General features: G+C 48.0%; 1 long non-coding RNA gene across 1 annotated transcript; it reads left to right on the top strand.

Annotated features, from left to right (window-relative positions):
• The first annotated feature begins 299 nt into the window (after positions 1 to 299).
• On the top strand, positions 300 to 10139 carry LOC132247749 (uncharacterized). Its single transcript, XR_009459140.1, has 2 exons — positions 300 to 2994; positions 8052 to 10139. It is a non-coding gene; the product is annotated as an uncharacterized LOC132247749 (long non-coding RNA).
• The last annotated feature ends 396 nt before the right edge of the window (positions 10140 to 10535 follow it).

Below are 10535 nucleotides of genomic sequence, written 5' to 3'. Positions count from 1 at the left end.
AAGGAGGTGATACTTCCCCTCTATAGGGCGCTGGTCAGACCGCAGTTGGAGTACTGTGTGCAATTCTGGGCGCCACACTTCAAAAAGGATGTGGATAACCTGGAGAGGGTCCAGAGAAGGGCAACTCGTATGGTCAAGGGCCTGCAGACCAAGCCCTACGAGGAGAGACTAGAGAAACTGGACCTTTTCAGCCTCCGCAAGAGAAGTTTGAGAGGCGACCTTGTGGCTGCCTATAAGTTCATCACGGGGGCACAGAAGGGAATTGGTGAGTATTTATTCACCAAGGCGCCCCCGGGGGTTACAAGAAACAATGGCCACAAACTAGCAGAGAGCAGATTTAGATTGGACATTAGGAAGAACTTCACAGTTCGAGTGGCCAAGGTCTGGAACGGGCTCCCAAGGGAGGTGGTGCTCTCCCCTACCCTGGGGGTCTTCAAGAGGAGGTTAGATGAGTATCTAGCTGGGGTCATCTAGACCCAGCACTCTTTCCTGCTTATGCAGGGGGTCGGACTCGATGATCTATTGAGGTCCCTTCCGACCCTAACATCTATGAATCTATGAAATACTGGATTACTGGCAAGAGCTGTAAATGGGAGTTTGCCTTGGGTGGGCAGATGCCTCCTATCGGTACTTTGGAACTGGGCTGGACTTCTTGCACATGACCTCAAAGTCCAAACCGAATGCCTGATTTGGGGTTGGGAAGGATTTTTTTTTCCCCTACAGATCAAATTGGCAAATACCCTAAGGGTTATCTGCCATTCTTTGTAAACTTAGGCCTAGGCAGCTTTCTAGGATGGTCTGCACATCTATTAGCTTAACAAATTCCCTGTCAATGTAGTGGCAAGACACAGGCAGCACCCTTGTCACCCCTGCTCTTTACCTGTGGCACATTGTAGATTTTCTTCACAGGGCACTGTTTGCTTGTGATATGTTACAGAATATAGTAAAAGTAGATGATTTTGTGAACACTTTGGATAAATAGTTGCCTGTGAATGCAGAGGACTAGACTGGATATCTGTGGAGCCCTTTTCCAGTGTTCTGTTTACAGCACCAATCCTTGAGCCATCTGTTTGATTATCTTGTCACATTTTCCCCTTTCCTCTTGAAGAGCTTAAAGAATTCCATAGGCACTCTCTAAACTTGTTCAAATTAGTGTTTGTCATAACATTGGCTTGCAATCCTTCAAACAATTATGCATGTACTTAACTTCAAAGGGCCCGAGCAGTCCCATTGACTTCAAGAGACTTTGTCCCAGTAAAATAGCACTCAATTTATTTCTATATGTGATTCTTCAGCAACAACTGCAATTTCCCACATTAAGTACTTCTAAATTGATGTAGTTCACAGTATATTAAAATTACTATTGTACTGTCTCCTTGTGATAGCCTTTAATTGGGTAGACAATGTTTCCTTCTTAAACAATGAATTGAGGCAACTGGGTGCATTTAGAGGGGTGTCTTTTGTACCAACCCCTTCAACAGTCTTGAAAAACCTTTTGAGAAAAATTCCATTTTTCAACAATAAGCAGGTAGGTGAAGCTGATTATACATTTAGCTGTGACTGACTTGCGATTATGGCAACTATTTGTTCTGCAATTGTGCTTCTAAGAGGCTACAAACCCTAGAAGGTCAGCAGTTAGAACAGTAATATAAGTGTTTGTCAAGGCTAAAACACAGTGTAGAATTTTACTGTAAATCATAATGAGGGAATGTCTAATAATAATACATATTTTATCTACGTTGTAGCTATGCATATAATTTATGACAATTACTTTCAGATACTGTGCTGATATAGGCAAACAGGTGCGATTTTTATGCACTTTTTGATTGGGGATGTGTATCTGAGATGTATATAATGCAGTTGCTAAAGCATTTACATTTTTCAAAATAGGTGTCTGTGTTGCATTTTACTTTGGGTAGGAGTGGATGAGATGGTAACTAGCCCATGGGTTGGTGTAAACTGGACAGGGGATGTAGACAGAAGTAGTGTTTATTTTTTGCAACCGTGAAAGAGAGACTAGCCAGAATTCCAGCCCTGTCCTTGGCTATGACTTCGTGTCCATGTCCCTGTCTGGGTCCATATCCTTGTCAAGGTATCTAGTAGAATTCGCTGATTTTCATTGAAATCTGACAGGGCTGTGCCATGAGTGCTTCTGCTCTGGCCTCAGAGCAGGTTTGCTGAAGTGGGGAGTGCTTTGTGGAAGCTGTGCTCTTCTTGTCTTTTAGCAACAGGGATACACTGGTGATGAGTACCCTTGAAACTTTTATAGGTTTTTTTTATACTTTGGGAACAGCTGTATGTTTTGAAAAAGTATTTTATCTAACCAAGGGCATAGAGTAGGTTGTTTAGGCTAGGGGAGATCGCTTGTTGCCTAGTTGCTTAATTGCTGGCCTTGCTAGAAGGAAAGGCCATATCAGTGAGGTCCCGGGTGGAGTTGGAAAGGGGGGTTACTTGCTGAGCTTGCTGAATAACAGGTACCACATCAGCAAATTAACTGTCACGAAGACAAGTTCAAGCTGGCTAGGGGGTAGTCTGTAGCTAGGGCGAAGTGTGCATGGACCAAAAGGGGCAACCTATAGTAACTGCACAGCGTGTAAGGCTAGAAGAGGCTATATAAGGCTGATGCCCACTTGGGTGGGGGTGCTTGCTTTGTGAACGATTGCTAAGCACCGCTTTCTGCGCAGAAATAAAGATTAAGTTGGATCCTTCACCCCTGTGTGTTTATTGGCACAAGCGCACCGGGCACGAACTCACTGTCCTTTGGGGACAACAATTTCTGGTGATCCAGATGGGACCTAGCTGACTGCCTTGCCCGGTCCACCTCTTCGGCTCCAGCAACAACTGTGGATGGCGCGAGGGCCAGGCACCACCAACCTTATTCGTCGGAGGTCTGACTGTCTCCTGGTTGCCTGATGGAGTCGTGGAGGGGCACAACAGCGCAACGCTCAGAGGACCAACTTAATCGGGCGGGGCGAGGGAGGTCTCAACGGACTGGTGAGTACTACTTTACCTATTTTGAGCAGGTTGGGAAAGAGACGGCTTTAAAAGTTCCGACCGTGTAGACGCCCTAGGCGAGTGAGATCGGGTGGTAGTCCCGTGAACTCCCTTTAATCAGTTTGGTACTGAGGCTGAGCGGCGGTCGCCATCCGGTAGTTGGATAATGGGAAGTAACCAGTCCAAGATTCCGCCCTGCAGTCCCCTAGGATGCATTTTGAAAAATTGGCCAAAGTTTGGAAGCGACCCTATGATGAAACAACAGATGATTCGGTATTGCAATACATGTTGGCCACAGTACCAACTTGCAGATGGTGCAGCCTGGCCGGAGAATGGGTCTTTGGATTATAACACAATCTTGCAGTTACAGTTGTTTTGTAGGTGCCAAGGGAAGTGGGATGAGATGCTTTATGTAGAGGCATATATGACTTTGTACGGGGATGGGGCTACGCAGAAGTCATGTGGGATATTTAGGGGAAGCGGGGTAATGGCTTTACAGGGGGTCACCACAGTATGTCTGGAGGAGGAAGACGTGCAGTTGCTAATTGGTCCCACGGCTCCCCCGTCTTATCCTGTGAGCCCTTCGTCACCATGGGGGACTTCCACTGCACCTGAAATGGCTCGTCAGGGACTCCCGGCTGGCTCGTCCAGTCCATCGTCCCCCACCTCCCCTGACAGCCCTGGGGTGCCGTCCCCGGGTCCGGGGGATGCAGGTGGTAGAAATCTGGCAGTAGAAGGGACTGTAGGAGATGGGGTGTTTAGCCCTGTGGCGAGTCGCTTACGATCAGGGGCCCAACCAGTAGTTCAGGCCCCTTTGCGACAAGCGGTGGGTCCTGAGGGTAGACCAGTTTTTGTCCACGTGCCATTCAGCATGGCAGACTTGATAAATTGGAAACAGTCCATGGGCCAATATCGCCAGAATCCGGAGGCAATGGCACAGTTGTTCTCTACTATTTTCCTCACTCACCAACCGAACTGGATAGATATTCAGGCCTTACTGGCCGTTCTTCTGACTCCGGAAGAAAAGAGGTTGGTCTTAGAGAAAGCACGCACGATAGCACAGCAGCATCACCCAGCCGGTGAGGTAGATGAACTTTGCCCTAAGGAAAATAAATACTGGGATCCCAACACCCGGGGGGGCTGGCAGGAGTTAGCGCTGTACCGGGAATTTGTGCTGGCTGCTCTTCGGGAGGCTATCCCCAAGCAGAAAAATTTGTCTAAATTGTACGAAGTGCGGCAGGGTCCGGAGGAGGATCCGTCCAGTTTTTATGGGAGGTTGTGCGAGGCGGCCAGACAGTGGATGGATTTAGATCCAGAGCTGCCGGAAAATGCCAAGATGTTTAACACACTGTTTATAGGACAGTCAGCCCCAGATATTAGGAAAAAACTACAGAAGGCTGAAGGAGCAGCTGGAATGAGCATCAGCCAAATGATTGAGATTGCTTATAAGGTATACTCCAACCGAGATCAGGTTAAAGAGAAAAAAGAAGACAAGAGAATGAAGGCACAGGCGTCGTTACAAGCATCATTGTTGGCAGCGGCAATTGTAGTTCAGAGGAGTAGAGGACGGGGCAGGGGAAGTAGAGGGCGTAGAGGAGGCGTGAGCTATGCTCCGGGAGGCTACGGCCAGGGTCCCAGGCTGGGACCTAATCAGTGCGCTATTTTCAAGCAGGAAGGGCATTGGAAAAATGAGTGCCCCAAGAGGGGGGAGAAGAGACGAGAGGAGGAAGAAAGATTGTTGATGTTAGATGGCTCTGACCAGGAGTGACTGGGACCGGGAGCGAACATTGAAGTAATCCCTGTCTCCCTCAATGAGCCACTGGTTAGAATGCAAGTAGGGGGAGAACTTATTTACTTTTTAGTGGACAGTGGAGCCACCCATTCAGTAGTGACTAATTTTAAAGGACCCTTATCAAAAACCAAGATCCCCATAATCGGAGCCACCGGCCAGCGGACGAATCGTCCTTTTGTGCCACCATGGAATGCAAATTGGGAAGAAAGAAAGTGTCTCATCAGTTCCTGTATATGCCTGAGTGCCCCATAACTTTGTTCGGGAGGGATTTGCTGTGCAAATTGCAGGCCCAACTGACCTTTTCAGAGGGCAAAATTACTATGAAGATACCAACTGAGGAGGCCTGGAAGGCTCAAGTGTGTCTTCTATTGCAGGAGGGGGAGGAAGGAAGAATCCCCTCCGAAGTAGAGGACGCTGTAGTACCATGGGTATGGGTGGGAGAGAAACCAGGAAAAGCCAAACTGGCCACCCCTGTAAGCATTGATTTGAAGCCGGGAATCACCCCGCCCAGGGTGCCACAGTATCGGTTGAAAATAGAAGCTTCGAAAGGCCTGGAACCACTTATAAAGCAATTCCTTGAACATGGTTTGCTTTGGGAGTGCCAATCACCTTTCAATTCCCCCATTTTGCCTGTCAAAAAGCCCCACAGTAACGAGTATCGTTTCGTGCAGGACCTCAGAGCCGTGAACAAGGTCACGGTGACCCTCCACCCGGTGGTGCCAAACCCTTATACCTTGCTGGCTACTTTGTCTGCAGAGGACCAGTGGTTTACCATCCTGGACCTGAAAGATGCCTTCTTTTGCATCCCACTTGAAAGAAACAGCCAAGAGATTTTTGCATTCGAGTGGGAAGACCCGAATACTAGGAGAAAAACTCAATTGTGCTGGACAGTTTTGCCTCAGGGTTTTAAGAACAGTCCCACTATTTTCAGCACTGCCTTAAGTACCGACCTCCAGAAGTGGGACAAAAGAACGTCCCGAACCCTGTTACAGTATGTGGATGATCTGTTGATTGCAGCAAAAATGAAGAAAGAGTGCCACCTGCTGACCGTAAGTTTGCTGAACTTCCTGGGACAAGTGAGATACCGGTTGTCTCAGAAGAAAGCCCAGATAGAGCAAGAGTGGGTACGGTACCTAGGATTTGACATCTCACAAGGCCAGAGGATGTTGGGCCCTGAGAGAAAGGAGGCCATCTGCTGGATGGTGGTCCCAAAGACCAAGAGACAGTTGCGAGGTTTTTTGGGAATGGCAGGGTTTTGCCAGATCTGGATCCCCAACTTTGGACTAATAGCAAAGGCTCTTTATGAGGCCACTGCTGGCAGCGAGGGAGATTTGCAATGGACGGCAGAATACCGAAAGAGCTTTGACATTATCAAACAGGCCCTCATGACGGCGCCGGCCCTGGGTCTACCCAATCTGAGTAAACCATTTCAACTTTATGTACGTGAACGCCAAGGAGTGGCGTCAGGAGTGCTGACCCAGTACTTAGGTAGCTGGAAAAGAGCAGTGGCCTACTTCTCCAAACAATTGGATCCCACTAGTTTGGGATGGCCAGCCTGCCTGCGAGCAGTGGCAGCTACAGCTATGCTGGTAAAGGAATCTAAGAAACCTACTTTAGGACAGCCAATGACTGTGTATACCCCGCATTCAGTGCTGGCGGTGATGGATGCAAAGGGGGGAACCTGGCTTTCCCCTGGACGAATGGCTAAATACCAGGCAGCTCTCCTGGATCAAGGAGACATCCAGTTGCAGACCTCTAGCACACTGAAACCAGCTACGCTGATGCCATTGGAACAGGACGAAGGATTACAACATGATTGCATCGAAACCATTGAGAGCGTGTATGCTAGACGGCCAGACCTTAGGGATGCCCCAATCCCTAACGCAGACCTTGAGTTCTACACGGATGGAAGCAGCTTCATGGACAATGGAACCCGAAGGGCAGGATATGCCGTGGTCACTTCCTGGGACACTGTAGAAGTAGGAGCTCTGCCCCCAAATAGCTCCGCACAGAAAGCTGAACTCATTGCGCTGACCCAGGCTCTTCATTTGGCAAAAGGAAAGACAGCCACTATATACACGGGTTCGAAGTACGCTTTTGGAATCTTACACGCCCACAGAGCTATATGGAAAGAGAGAGGACTCTTAACGGCAAGCAAAAGCCCAGTAAAGCATGGAACAGAAATCCTGAAATTACTTGAAGCCGTGATGGAACCAGCAGAGGTAGCTGTGGTGCACTGTAAGGCCCACCAAAAGGGAGATGGTGAAGTAATAAGAGGAAATCGATGAGCAGATGCTGCAGCAAAGAAGGCAGCTAGAGAACAAGTTCAGGAGACTCAAATGTTGGCATTGATGCCTCAGGTAGTGTTGCCTGAGGAACCTCCCAAATATACTGAAAAAGAAAACCAACTAGCAGAGAAATTGGGAAGTAAGGAACAACTGGATGGATGGTGGGTTTTGCCTGAAGGACAAGTCCTGATGTCAAAACTGATTCTTAGCAAAGTGCTCCAAGAGTACCACCAGAGCACCCATATGGGAGCTGACGCCATGACCCAAGGTCTCCAAAGAATTGTAGTGGGACCTAAGATGTGGAAAACAGCAGAACAAATAGTGCGAAGATGCCCTGTCTGTTGTGCCAGCAATCCTAAGATTTCCCCCAAACCTCCACCAGGAGCAGGAAGGCAAGGACTATTAGCAGGAGAGTGTTGGCAGATAGATTTATCTGAAGTTCCCAGGAAGGGACACTACAAATACCTGTTAGTGCTCGTGGACACATTGACTGGATGGACCGAGGCCTTCCCGTGCTGAACCAACAAAGCAAAAGAAGTGGTCTGAGTGATGCTAAAAGAAATGATTCCATGATTCGGAATCCCGGAGGGATTAGCCTCGGACCGAGGGCCACACTTTGTGTCAGAAGTGACCCAGGCAGTTTCCCGGGCTCTGGGGATACAATGGGACCTCCACACCACATGGAGACCACAGTCAAGTGGACAGGTGGAACGAATGAATCAGACTCTAAAAAGACAGCTGGCTAAACTTTGCCAAGAGACTCAGTTGAAATGGCCCGAAGCTCTGCCTCTTGCCTTGCTTAGAGTGCGCATAGCCCCTAAAGCTAAATTGGGAGTTAGTCCATTTGAATTATTGTATGGCAAGCCATATCCTAAGAATCCAGTGGTGACACATGGGACTCAAATGCATGTAAAAGGGGAAGGCTGGGTAAAAGATTATTTGTATTCTTTGTCTGCTGTATTGTCTTCTCTCCACAGGTATGTCCAGGAACGATTTCCACTCCCCTTAGATACACCAGTCCATAAGTTCCAGATCGGAGACGAGGTGCTGGTCCGAACGTGGAAAGACGAGCCGCTTCAACCCCGGTGGAAGGGACCATATCCTGTGATTCTCACCACTCACGCTGCAGTAAAGGTTTCGGGGGGTAAAACCATGGATACACTCCACTCGGGTGAAGGCCGCACCAGAAGTACCACCTGCAGGAGAAGTTGCTGAGAGTGTCGCACCGGAAGCCGACACAAACGGACACCGTTGGACAGCAGAGCCAGTAGAAGGACTTAAATTTCTGTTTAACATCAACCATGTGGAAAGTAGTTCTTTGCATAGGTGTAATGTTTCTAGGGTCTAAGGGGTTGGTGCATCAAAAGTTTGAAAAGAATCAAAATGTGTGGGTTTATTTGGCAAAGGATGTATTAAATATCACTCATTTTTGTTTAGCAGGTGGAACGTCGGTTGAGGATATTTTCACGTCATGCCTTATAGGGGTGCCCACTCCATTAGAAGCACTCTGGAATCAGACTTCGTTCACATCCGGGGAAATAGGAGTCCCAATTAATTACACCAACAACCCCATGTGGGTAACCATTACCACAAAAAGAAACACCAGTACCTTTGCAATAGATTTGTTGACAGTCACCTCCCCTGGTAACACCAGCTGTGCCAAATTTGTGAATTGTACAAAGCTTGTAAGAGCCTAACCAGAGAGAGGAGAATTTTTGATTGCTCAGACATGACTAATGTGTCCTACAACTATGGTCATGTTGTATTACCCTTGGGGTGGTTCCTTCTTTGTGGAAAGACTGCTTATTCATATATCCCAGCCAATGCCACGGGAGGCCCTTGTGCTCTGGGCCGGTTGACTGTCTGGCTACCGGGTGTGCCTACAACCTCTAGCAAACGTCACCGGAGAGGTCTGAATATGCTAGATGAATCCTGTAATAGTGACATAGACCTCCTGAGTAAGGCTGAGGTAGTGTCCCTAGCAGTTTCCATAGTAGGAGTACCGGGCCTGGCCGTGGACGCCCAGATGCAACCAAGTAAGGTGGCCTATGCCCTGGCAAAGGGCCTAAATACAACTTCACAGGCCCTAGCTGCCCTCAATACTGAAATGAAAGAACTAAGAGGAGCTACTCTGCAAAATAGAGCAGCCATAGATTACCTGTTGCTGAGGCATAACCACAGATGTGAAGAGTTCGAGGGAATGTGTTGTTTCAATTTGACAAATAATTCCGAGTTGATAGAGTCAAAAGTGCTGAAGTTAAAAGAAGTTCTGTCCCACATTAAGCAAGGGGAAGGGTTCGACTTCTCATGGCTTACTTCTTGGCTTCCTAATTTTTCATGGCTTAAGCAAATTTTCCTATTAGTTGTGGCAAGTATGTGTATTCTCTTGATGATTTGTTGTAGAGTACAGTGTGTGCCTATGTGTTGTGAGGTACTCAAGAGATCAATTTCTTCCCCCGTTCACCACGTGATGTTTGTAAAACCATCAGTTACAAACCCGATCCAAAAGAATCGGGAGGGAGCAAAGAGATTTCTGAAGATGAAAAAGATGGTTGAGGACTATGGTCCTATTCCATAGGGCCATAGCCTCGAAGGGGGGATTTGATGAGTACCCTTGAAACTTTTATATGTTTTTTTTTTTATACTTTGGGAACAGCTGTATGTTTTGAAAAAGTATTTTATCTAACCAAGGGCATAGAGTAGGTTGTTTAGGCTAGGGGAGATCGCTTGTTGCCTAGTTGCTTAATTGCTGGCCTTGCTAGAAGGAAAGGCCATATCAGCGAGGTCCCAGGTGGAGTTGGAAAGGGGGGTTACTTGCTGAGCTTGCTGAATAACAGGTACCACATCAGCAAATTAACTGTCACGAAGACAAGTTCAAGCTGGCTAGGGGGTAGTCTGTAGCTAGGGCGAAGTGCCAAAAGGGGCAACCTATAGTAACTGCACAGCGTGTAAGGCTAGAAGAGGCTATATAAGGCTGATGCCCACTTGGGTGGGGGTGCTTGCTTTGCGAACGATTGCCAAGCACCGCTTTCTGCGCAGAAATAAAAATTAAGTTGGATCCTTCACCCCTGTGTGTTTATTGGCACAAGCGCACCGGGCACGAACTCACTGTCCTTTGGGGACAACACTGGGAATGTCTGCACAGCTACCTGACTGGGCTAGGAAGTGCTGCAGGGAGTAGGTGTACCTGCCTGGTGCAATGAGCACTTGCCAATAAGCTGTCTGTCTTGCATGGGCTAATTGGTGCCCCTCGCTCTCAACCCACAGCTCCCCACCCCTCAGCAATACATGTAGCACCCCCTGTCCCCTGCATTCTGCTCCTCCCAGCCCCTGCCCCTTGCAGGCTGGAACTTTGCCAGCCTGCAAGGGGAAACTCCATTTCTCGCATCTGCATTTTTTCCTCAGCAGTGGAAAAGCCAGGATCCCTGACTATTACTTTACTACATCCATGTGGGTACTAA

Source organism: Alligator mississippiensis, chromosome 1 (genome assembly GCF_030867095.1).
Source record: "Alligator mississippiensis isolate rAllMis1 chromosome 1, rAllMis1, whole genome shotgun sequence".
In the NCBI taxonomy this organism is placed as follows: Eukaryota; Metazoa; Chordata; order Crocodylia; family Alligatoridae; genus Alligator; species Alligator mississippiensis.
This window is presented reverse-complemented; position numbering and strand designations above follow the sequence as displayed.